Below are 12,647 nucleotides of genomic sequence, written 5' to 3'. Positions count from 1 at the left end.
ATTGGGGGAGGGGGAGGGAAAGGGGAGGTGGTGGTGGGGAAGAGACAGAAATCTTTAATAAATAAATAAATAAATAAAAAGAAATTGCAGGGGGAAACAATGCACAGTTTGAACTGTTGTTACATTATGTATTAAATCAAATAATTTAATCAAAGGCTGCTTCTTCCACCTTCAACTTTAATAATCTCTAAGTTAAGTTAATTCTTTTCTGTTTTGAGACAGCATCTCAGTATGGAGCCCAAGATGGCCTGAAACCCACAGTCTTTTTGCCTAGGTCTCCCAGCTCCTGGGTTTATGAATGCATCAACACATCCAGAATTTTCCAGTTAATTTTAAATTCTTGTTGATTATCTTGTTCTAAAAGTACTCTTTTAAAACATTGTTTTAAAAGTATAACTTCATAAGGGAAGCACACAGACTTTCAATATATAGCTTGATGAATCTTTACAATTATAAGCATGCTATATAAATTCTCTCCCAGATCAGGAAACAAAACTACAGGTCCCCCAGAAGGTCTCTTTTGTTCCCTACCTCCTCACAGAACACCACCACCCTATCTCTAGCTAAGAAATGAGTTGTAATGGATTTAACTTTATTTAGTAAGTGTTCTGCTTTCATATATTCATTAGAATCTGTTGTCCTTCTAAACATGTTTGTAAATCTTACCATAGTGTTATGTGGCACTGCATATTACTTTTGAATAATAGTCTAATGTATAAATATACCATATACTACCTTTATTTGTCATTATTCTAATAAGGCAGTAAGTTGTGGCTATTTTTGGTTTTTGTATTAAGTGTCTTGTGTGTGTGTGTGTGTGTGTGTGTGTGTGTGTGTGTGCATGTGTGCGTGCTACTAATGACTAGTGATTGAGCCCAGGGCCTTATGCATACTAGACAATGAGTCTACAGCTCAGCTGCATTCATAGCCTTTTTTAGATAAATTACTGAAAATATTCTTACATTTGGCCTTTGCTGAGTATATGTGCTTTTTTATAGAGGACTTTGATGTGGAAGAATTGCTGAGTCAGGGAGTGTACATATATGGGCAGGTTTACTACATGTCTCCAGACTTTCAAAGATGTTTTCAACAGTGCCCGTTGCCACTAGCAGTGGGTAAATTCCATCTGCTTACATCCCCACACTCATAGTCCCCATTTCTATGCTTTTACTGTTGAGGAGGATGTGTGATGGTATGGAAATACAATTTTCTTTGGCTTTCCTGCGGTGACCAATGATCTGAGTACCCTTTGGCAAATTCCTTGGCCATTTGGATATAAACTATGAGCTGCATGCTCCACTCTATCCTATGTCAGTCAGGTGGTCCTCTGATTTGGTAGTGATAGGAATGCATCATATATCCTGGGTTTGAGCCTTTTGTTGACTGTAGCTGGCTGTGTCTATGGAGTGGGTGGTAAGTGTGCACACTACAAATATCTTTCATTCTATGGTGTTCCTTTGTGGAATTCCAATGTTGCATTTTGATAGATAAATCCTAGCTTTGAACAATGAAATTGATCAGAGTTTTACATTTTGGTTAGCATGGTTTGTATACGTTTCAGGAAGTTTTGCCTGTCTACCCAACTGTCACGCTATGCTCACCTGTGTTTTCAGTTTAAGAACATTACAGTGTTCTCTCTCACATTCAGTCTCAATCCGTCTAAAACTTCTTTTTGAACGTGGTGCAAAGCAACAGTAAGATGTATTGCCTTCTTGGTTCTGTTAATGGAAAAGATTGTCCTTTCTCCTCTATAGTGCTTGTTTTAATTTATTTATAGTGACTTTAACTATAAATTAGTTTATGGAGATTTAGCATTTAAAAATGGTGTCGTTTTCCATTGGCTCTAGTCTTTTTAGGGACTTTCAGTAAACATTAATGTTTCCTACAGAATATATCCAATTTTTCTAGTTACTGTTTTCACAGTCACCGTATATTTTGTCCATTATATATGCTATAGGATTTTATTTGTGTTCATTAAGGTTATATTTTGTCATATTAATTTTTAGACAGATTTTACTTTTTTGCTATTTGTCATTTGCAGTTGTTTCTTTGGAGATTTGTAACATCCTGCGCAAAAAAAATTATTTTTTGGATTTTTTATGCCTTATTTTCCACTGATTGTTCTTTGAGCTAGTTCTGGGAGAGTTACAACTAGCAGTAGTGACAACTGATGGATTTGTTACTGTTTGTATCTTCTGGAGGTGCTTTTGGGCATTTCTAATAATCAACACAATTTTGAGAACCTGCCCATTGGTTTAATTTAGGACATAGAACTTTAATTTAAAATCATAAATTAGATTATTTGGCCCTTTTCTATTCTGGTCTGACTGATATTTATACTATATAAATGCCTTAAAAGTGAGATCAGTCTCTTGTGAAGATACATAGTACTAAAGATAGAAGTGTATGATGTTAATATATATTACATGTATAATATATACTAGTATATATATATATATCATATGTGTTAATATGCACATAAGAAAATGATTGCAGTTCTAATTTTATCATATATAAACATAGATACCTGGTCTTGTACTTTTGTTTATATCTTTTCACATTTACAAATAAGCAACTATGAAATGAGCTTATATTTCCTTCTTCTCTAATAATCTCCCCATCACCCTCATACAATATTTGCTATGGGTTCCTTTGTCTCTTTTAGATTTTTCTGTTGATGTCTTCCTTTGAATCAAGCCATATTCTTTTCTTAACAGATTAAATTCAAATAATATTCTTCATAGTCTCCATATGAAATTTGAGGACATTAGTCTTATATGCGTCCATATTTTCCATCCCTAAACTCTATTATTCCTTATTCATTGTTTTCCTTGTCTCTTCATCCCATTATTGTATTTTAACAGTATTGTTTCATTGTGGTTACTGCTCTGGTATATATTTTTTTTTTTGTGTGTGATTCTTTCTCTGTTCTTTCTGAGCCACATTGAATTATATTTCAACTCCCTCTGCGTCCCTCTCTAGTTTTTTTTCTGATTCTTTGTAGTTTTTTGAATGCCTTGATTAATTCACTCCGTTACTTTGAATTCATGGCAATGATCTTGGCTAAGATTTTCATCTGCTTGCTGGCAATATTTTCTTCTAGAGATTATGGTTTTGTTCTATTATTTGTTTTTCCTATTTCTTTCTTCTTAAAGCATTAAAAATAAAATGAGTCTGTGCTGTACTCTTTCCAATACAACACATTCTTGATTGAGGTGATGAATTACAGTTGTATCAACAATTTTCACAATGCTTACATGAGGTAGTACTTAGACAATACTGTATCTGGTGGAGATTTATTTGTCTGTGAGTTATTTAGTTTTTATTTTCCCTCCTGGATATACACAAACCACCAGCTTTTCAGCAGCCAAAGAGGACTATAATTCAATCTTTTTCTAGAATCACCTACAGACTATTTTGTATAACAATGTTGTTTATCATTTTGTTTGATACTAAATTTGTACTAAAGAAAGTCCAGTCCTCAATTCATTTTATCGTCTTTCTAACATTATAAACCATGCCCACCATTTAGAATCACAGTAAAAGCAGCAGGTTTATATAAATGGAGTAACTGAAAATAATTCAATGCAGAGTATCACTAAAGGGGATAGTTATACATAAAGGAAAGCAATAAGGAATGGTGACTACCATGAGACTAACAACAAATAGGGATACAGGATCTCCTGAGAAGATACACGAGGGAGAGGGGGTGGAGTGAGTGAGTCAGCCAGCCATAAGAGCCGATATCCCAATAAGGTCATTGTCTTTTGGTAAAGGACTATCAATCTATGGCTCATTAGAGAAAGAACCTGGAAATAAGTAACTCAGTTTTATTTTTTTCCTTCTTTAATATTTTCTTCAGACATTACCTTAGCTAAAGTCAATTTAAAGCTGTAGGGGAAAAAATGTACTTGGGTCATGTAGTCCCAAGTACTTTAGTTAGTTGATAGCAGGGCCAAGCAATTTGAATTAGGTTCAGGAAAGAATAAAGAGAAATTGTTAAGCTGAGAAGCAACTTTGGTCTTTGATCTCAGGGTTTGTCATCATGTTTTTTAGGTTAGTAGGACATGTGAGAGAAAACATGGCAAGCGTTGATACAGGAGTAGGCACAATGTTCTTTTCTTGGCATATTCTTGTATTCTTTATTATTGACTTTGGTACTTTTCCCCATACACTATTTTGTGTGTGTGTTTGAGGATACTATTAAAGGCCTTATTTCCTGTTGTTGAGATGGTTATTAGGAAACTAAGGAGGATACATTAATCTCTCTTATAACTGTGACTAAGTAGGAAGATGACTTAAAAGAATTACTCAGGATGTGAAAATGCCTGGTTGGAGGCTGTTACAGTATTCTAGATGACAGATGATATGGCCTTAGACTTGAGAAACTATAGAAGCGCTGAGAAATGTATGAATTGAAAAGCGTGCAACAATGAAAGGGGGCTTTGTTTTTGGGTTAAACATGAGGAGTGAATGTGTGCAGCTATGTAGATGGCAATTCTATTTACTGAAGAAGCTGATCCACAACAAGGTTGTTGTTGGGGAATATTATTTTACAGCATGTGACTTTTGTTTATGCTGCATTTGTTTAACTCTGTGAAGCTGTGATTCTTTGCCTGTCTAAAACACCTGGTGGTCCTAATAAAGAGCTGAATGGCCAATAGCAAGGCAGGAGCAAGGATCAATGGGATTAGCAGGCAGAGAGCGTAGACAAAAGGAGGAAAAAGGAAGGAAGAGCAAGAAAGAACATTTCATTTTGGCGTACCAACATGGCCCCATCTTTCCACATAGGGCCTGAGAAAGCTGAAAAAAAAAAAAAAAACCACAGCTCATTTAAGAAATCCTGCTGTACAGCAGAGCACTTAAACAGCATTTTCTTTCATGCTAAATAAAAACAAAAACCTAAGTAAAAATGCCAGCCACAATGCAAACATCGATATGCTAGAGCTCCAGGAAGGTTGAATGCAGTTCCTGGTCCAATACCTCTAACCTGGCTGCAAGCTTTCAGCTTGGCTTTTACTACCCGATCTGAGAGTGGGTGGAGCCAGATTATAGAGCACTAGGTGTTGTTTAGTAGTCTAAAGTTTGCTAGGTCAAAAAAGACTAGAGATACTCAGTAAAACAGGTCCAGATGGAAAAACCCCTAAACACAGTCCAGTGTGTTTTACAGTTTGTTCAGGATTATGAAAAAAAAAATTAAATGGGTATAGGCAGATATAAAAAGAAATAAATAGTTTTTAAAAAAAGAATAAACTACAGTCTTTAAAGAGACAGTAAGAGTAGGAGAAAAGCCATGCAAATATGGAAAACACACAGGGAGTCTGGATCCTGTGTAATAGTGTGTTGACTGAATTTTTTGATTGATGAAAAGCAGAGGGCAGCTGCTAAGAGACCTGAAATTGAAAGAGGGGCTGTAGAAATAAACCAGTGTACATACTTCAGGAAAGCCTTAACTTTGAAAAAGTTGAAAAATGTATTTGTCAAGTGGAACTCAAAAGTGCTTTGGAGAAGCAGTTTTGCTTTTGTTTCCACAGGAAACAAGAGGCTGTGGATTTGTTCCAGGTTGATATGGATCTCGTTTGATCAAGGGAGACCTCCTGAAACTTGACAGGTGATATCTATCAACAAAGGTTTTAACTGATCTTCCCAGGACTTGGCCATTATGTCAGATTTTTCTCGGGAACCCTTGGAAATGTCTTCACCAGAGCCAGCAGGAAGAGGTATGGCAAAAACGGCACCCACACTCAAAAGAGAAAAGGGGGTGGGGGTAATTTTGGTTATTTTTTTTGTTATTGGTTTTGTTATAATTTAGGGGAATATAGGATAAAAACAATTAATTAACCTCAGATATTTGCCTTGGCATGAATTTTGTTATATTGATACAAATTCAAAGTCAATTTTGTTACACTTTGTTTTTACTCTTGTTTAAAGGACTTTTGTATATTGATAAAATTTAAGTTTTTTTTGTTACAACACACTGCATATATGTTTCTACTCTTGTTTAAAGGATTTTTGTATATTGATAACAATTTAAGGTTATTTTTGTTACAATATATTGTATATATATTCCTATTCTTGTTTAAGGTATTGTACCTAGCTAACTCATTTAAAAATGTAAGGTAAAATTCTAGTTTTTGAAATCTATTATTATTAACTATTAAGAAAAATCAAGAAACACAGGTCAGCAGTTAGTCATCTATAACAATCAACTTTGTGAATAAGCTAGGTATCTTTTTCAGATCATTCATATATATATATAGACAGATAGACAGATAGTTTTAAAACCTTTCAAATACCTACAGAATATGGAATTTAAAATGTTTGTTAATTTAGGACTTTTCATGACAGACACATCTGCTCCTGGAAGCACCAATTTACTTCAGAGATGATGGGCATTTAGTAAACTCCTTATAGAGTTTGCTGTCAATCTGGAAAGGCTAGCCATTTGGCTAAGAAGCTGCTCTTGCCTGGACTTCTGGACAGTATGTTGTATATACCCACAGGAAAATGAGTACTGAACTTTGCCAAAACAAGGTAGGATGGTCCTTCACGGTTCCTGCTCCACAGAAGAAACTGCCAGACATTCTACAGGACACAGAGGAAAGTGACTTACAAACTGCCAATATAGGCAGGACAGTCATTCAAATTTTCTGCTTCATTGAAAAGTCTGCCAGATGTTATGGGCCTGTAGGCTGAAGGCCCCAATGTTGTGAAGGATCTTTGGGTGACTGTCCAGACAACCAGATGTTTGTCATTGCTAGAATTCTTTGAAGTCATTTGCAATGTTCTTTTTGCTTATTAATTAATATTATTTAAATATTGTTTTTGGTGGGATGAAGACAAGATAGTTACAGTTGCAGTTTTCCTTAGATATGATAAAACGTAAGTTAGGTAGAAAATTTTGGGTTTCCTAAGATAGGATATGGAGTATTTTCTTTAAATTTACCAGACACAAATTAATTGGAATTCAGTACATTGTGAATGTACCTTTAATTGATAATTTTTCTGATTGTAAACAGTCTTACTATATTAAAGTTAAAACTTTTCATTTTTGTTTAGAAAGAAAAAAGGGAAAATGTTGGGGAATATTATTTTAAGGTGTGTGGCTTTTGTTTATGCTGTATTTGCTTAACTCTGTGAAGCTGTGATTCTTTGCCTGTCTAAAACACCTGATGGTCCTATTAAAGAGCTGAATGGCCAATAGCGAGGCAGGAGCAAGGATAGGCGGGGCTGGCAGGCAGAGAGTATGAATGGAAGGAGAAATCTAGGGAAAGGAGAGGGAGCAAGATAAAACAAGGAGAGGAGGACATCAGGGGCCAGCCACCCAGCCACCTAGCCACCCACCCAGTTACAGAGTAAGATGGAAGTAAGAAATACAGAAGAAAGATAAAAGCACAGAGAATAAAGGTAGTTGGGACAATTTAAGTTAAGAAAAGCTGACAAGAAACAAGCCAAGCTAAGGCCGGGCATTCCTAACTAAGAATAAGCCTCTGTGTATGATTTACTTGGGAGCTATGTGGTGGGCCCCTCAAAAAACCAAAAGAGCAAAACATTACACAACAGTATCTATCATGACCTCTTTGTTTTCTTTGCTCTCATACATTTCCTCAGATTCACAGAAATTAAGAAAAATAACTTGTGAAATATTGTTACTTTAAAATAAATACAATGTGACAAGGACTGTCAGTCTTTTTAATATTAACAACAATGCATGCTTTAAAATTTTGTTTATTTCCTTCCAAAGTATAAAAGAAAATCATAGAACTTTGCTTCACCAGAAGAACATTGTTTGTGTAGGGTTGCGGTCTTGTGGGCTTTCTCCTGTCCACTTTAGCATAGCTACTGGTGCCACTCCTGTTCAGCTCATGGTTAGGCCGTCGTGTTGGTGAGACTTCATTGGTGTAGGCTCTGACATTCCTAGCAGACGCAATCTCACAGCAAACTCCCTTAACCTCTTCTCCCCCTCTTCTGGATTGTTCCCTGAGGTTTAAATGGATGAATATGCTGTCTGTGTATCCCCTGGGACCAGCTCTTCAACTCTGTATGTTGACTGGTTGCGGTTTTCAGTGATGATCTCTATCTGTTGCAAAGACAAGTTTCTCTAATGAAAGGTGAGGGCTATACTTGTCTGTGGATATAAAGACAAATATTTAGATTGTTGTTAGGGATTATGCTGGTTTAGTAAAGTGGTGTGTATAGATTTTCCTCCAATATCTATGACTTCACTATCCTCATACCAGTTGGTGATCCCATACCAAATGACCGTCCCTGAAAATATATATAAAAATATCATTATACATACTGCGCAGCTTACATTTAGGAATACATATTTATAAACACATACATATATACGTGTCATAACAATTAAAAAAGAGGGCATGAATTCAAAACAAACAAGGAGGGATATGTGGGAGGACCAGAAGGGAGGAAAAGGAATGAGAAAATATAATATCATAATCTCAAAAATTAAAAATGTTTATTTATTTTGTGTGTATATGTGTGTGTGTGTGGGGGGGTGGGTACATCGGTGGAGGTTTGAGGACAATTTCCATGAGTCAGCTCTGTGTATCTTGCAGCCGAAGTGTGTGGTGATTTCAGCAGTAGGATCTTACCATGTATTTATAGTAACCAATGGCAATGCCAGTAGCCTAGATTGTTTAGAAGACTTCCAGATTCTCCCTAGCCAAGAAATTGGAGGGATGCATCTCATGTTTTGTACTGCAATGTTTTATTTCCAATGTCTTCTATGCAACATTGTCACTCATATAGGCTAATTCTATTACCACTGCCTTTTTTTAAAAAAAAGTTTTTTTGAAAGAAGCTATTTTCTTTCTTTTTACACCAAATGTTCAAATATGCTAATTAAACATTATATTTAATAATATAATATTATACAATGTGGTTAATCTACAATTATGTGGTTAGACTACAAATCATCTCTGGATCAATGTGCTCTTGAACAAGTTTCTATGACAAATTAGGCCTAGAAATTTCTGTTTTTTTTCTCGTATTATGATAATATTTCTCTTTAAAATAGTGACAGTATTCTTCATGTACTTTTACATAATGACATTTATGAACATAATAGAGGTGATATTAATGAACATAATAGAGGGCTAATGCTCTTCCTTCCTTCCTTCCTTTCTTTCTTTCTTTCTTTCTTTCTTTCTTTCTTTCTTTCTTCCTATATCATTCATTATTTCTTTCTGTTTGCTTGCTCCACTTTTCAAAAAGCCTCTCTTTTTCTTGTCATTTGTACAAGATGTTCAAATACCTTGTCTTTCCTTACCCCTCAATCAATTAATGCTGAGAAGTGTCCCAAAGGTTAACATGCATTTCAAATAGAGTTTTCATGAGGTGGTAGAGTGGAAGTCATGCTGGGATGTCTGGAAGAGAGACTTGTAAAGGAAAGCTAGAAGACGGCTCTTTCTGGGAGGTAAGAACATTAGTTCCTTTATTGAGTTTTAAGTACTACTGTACATCCAAGCTTTCACTGTGGAAATCCAAAGCCAAGATACCGAGAGTGAAAGCTGTCATTCTCAGCCACAGTAGGTGACCTGTTCAAATGCACTGAGGAACAGCGAGTCTTTCTCTGTGCTAGAACCATGTTTGTAAAAGGCATGTGTGGGTAGCTTTTATTTAAGACTAAAATATTTTGACAAATCCAAACTGCAACTGGGAGCCTTGTCTCTGAATTTAGTCTATACATTGAGATGTAAAGTGGCGCTAATCACATATCCAACTGTCAAAGTCTTTGGCAGACTGCGTTAGTGAGCAAGGAAGGCAAAAAAGAAGAAAAAAGTGTCTGCCAAGGGAAAAATTAGGTTATAAATGCAGATTTTATCGTAGATTCAAGTGTTTTCACTAAACATGCCAAGAAAGGAGAATTTAGAATCTCAGTAAAAGGATTTTAAAAAGAAGTTAAAATCAAACACGGAAAAGACAGACCATGAGAACAAAAGCAAGATGAAGAATATCCACTGATTTTTTTCTCCACGTATTATAATTTTAGTGAATTTGAATTTGGCTCTTACTTGAAGATATTAGGAACCTTAACAGGATTTATTTTTCCTATTGATATTCAGCTGGAAAGGGAAGTCATACATTATTTAAATAAAGAATAATAAATCCATTTGAAAGGGCTAGATCAAACTCATACGGATATGTATTATTCTCCCAGAACTTCAGACTCCAAAGGCAGCTGGTAGACCCCAGAGGTTAACAGTTCATTTTCCTGCACATATAGCTCTCCAGAAAGATGGCTTTGTGTCTAAGTGATTTCGTAGATAGGTAGGTACTGCACTATTGACTTAATCTCCACTATATTTTGATTCAATGCTTTCTGCTCTATCATCCTCAGTTTTTCATTTATTTAGCAATTATCAAACATCTATCAGATACTAAATGTGAAATTTAACATCATTTATAAGAAATTTTGTTTCCATTAGGAAACCCAGATAGCTGTGTTGAATGAGCCAAGTGTTCTGGGTCTTGTGGGAAGGATATTTGAACTGAATCACGAAGCTATATAGATCTGGTAGAAGTAAGGGTGGAAATAGAACACTTTGGAAGTGGCATAAGACCATGTAAAGATGTGAGGGTGTCAAGGGTAGAAGTTTCAGAAGCACTACACATACCAGTACGGCTACTCAATGTTGCAGGGTAGAAGCAGGAAAGGTTAGAATAACACTCTTCAAAATGTCTTTAGTAGGGGATTAGTTCTTCCACAGAAAACTTACCATTCAAAGATGACTTTGAGTGAACAAACTATAGTTATCTTCTAGAAATTTGGGAGCTATTATCATATTAACATTATAAGAATCCTATAATATCAATTCACATTCATCTCTAATTATATGATTCCAAAGAATGCCTTTTTTAGTAGATAAGTTTTGGTACACAGCAACTGTATTTTGTGGTGTACACTGAGAAGTGTGGAGCTAGCTTGCGTGAAAAAAATTATTGTAGTGGTATATTATTTGTGTTTTAATAAATAAATCTTGCTTTAAGGTCAATACAAAACAGCCAGACTAGTCAGCTATTCAGGCCAGGCAGTGGTTGCACACAACTTTAATCCCAGCAGCCACACTAGTTAGCCATAGAAGCCAGGCAGTGGTGGTACATGCCTCTAATCCCAGCACTAGAGAGGAATATAAGGCAGGATGAGACAGGAACTCACTCTTTTTCAGTCTGAAGGTTTCAAAGAGGTAAGAGCTCTCTACTGTCTTGGCTACTTTTGCTTTTCTGATCTTTAGGTTGAAACCCAATATCTGTCTCTGGGTTTTTATTATTCATGGTACAACTAATGGAACATTTAAATAGCTCTAAAACTGGGGATGAATACAATCAACACTCAGAATTTGTTTTAATCTCTCCCTTATAGCTTGAATAGATGCCAACCATTGATTGGCAGAGTTGTGGGCTCTGGTAGAAAGGAGTGAAATGTATAGGGAAGGATGAAAAATTTCTGTAATATTTCAGAGCATCCTGGTCTGAATGAAAACTGAAGTAGTTGAATGAAAATAAAGGAAAGGAACACTGATGAAGTAGACAAAATATAATGTGGAACCTTTAATAAGAAGATAAGGTTCCAAGGACCACAGAGAGCTCTGGTCAGGTGGGCAACCAAGGAAAAAGCCATGAAACAAAAAAGTTTGGAGTAGCATTTGTGTGAGGCTGACATTATAAGTCATGCTCAAAGAAGATGAAGCCAAGGACAATGCCTGTAGCATTAGCTGGCTCGTTAAAATGGAAGCTCTCCGGAGCTTTTCCATTTCTAGTCTGTGATCTCATTAGGTTATGTCCATTGAAAACATTAGCACAACACTCATGAGGTGACTCCTCTCTGGGGCATGGTTACTTACACAGTCATTTGATCTCCTCTACTTTCTTCATTCTGGGATTGTCTGCTAAAGGATGTAGCCTTCCTGTGTCCTTTGAGATATTTTGGACTTTCAAAGCATCCTATATGTTTCTTCAGTTCTTTATTCTGATTTTCTTAGCATCCTGTTTGTAATTCATTCATTAATTCCTAAAATTATACCACTCCCATACTCACTTCTGGCATTAAAGGTGTTAATTTTACTTTCTCTTTGGCCACTCTCTGAGACTTATTCACACTGTGATCATATTGTTGTGCACATCTAGCTAAGGTTTGGTAGGGTAAATGTTATGGTAGGATGACCAGCTGGCTTAGTGTTCCTAGGGGTTAGGATATATTACTCTCTTTGCTAAAACTAAGAATGTCCTGTGCAAACTGGATCAGTTGCTGGACTTAAATTTCCATGGTGGAATAATTCACTACCATCTCCTAGCATGGTGCTGGTTATATGGTAGTCTAAAAAAATTTCTAATGGATACTAATATAATTAATTGAAAACCTTGACTTAGCATTTACATATTTTGTAATAGTTTATTATGATAGAAGACAGTGCTGTATTCATTTTATCCAGGAGAAACTTCCATCTCAAGAGGTTATCATGGGTCCAGGTCCTTATGTGTAGTGTGAGGCAGAGTCATAATTTGAACCTGTGATGTGGGAGTGTCATATATCAATCTGTTGATTTCATTGGTTAAGTAATAAACACACTGCTTGGCCTCATAGGTTAAAGCATTGGTGGGAGGAGTAAACAGAATAGAATTCTGGG

The sequence above is a fragment of the Alexandromys fortis genome, unplaced genomic scaffold (assembly GCF_014885135.2).
Source record: "Alexandromys fortis isolate MF-2015 unplaced genomic scaffold, M_Fortis_MF-2015_v1.1 scaffold_40, whole genome shotgun sequence".
Classification (NCBI taxonomy): Eukaryota; Metazoa; Chordata; class Mammalia; order Rodentia; family Cricetidae; genus Alexandromys; species Alexandromys fortis.
The sequence above is the reverse complement of the archived record's forward strand: the minus strand, read 5'-3'. Positions refer to the sequence as shown.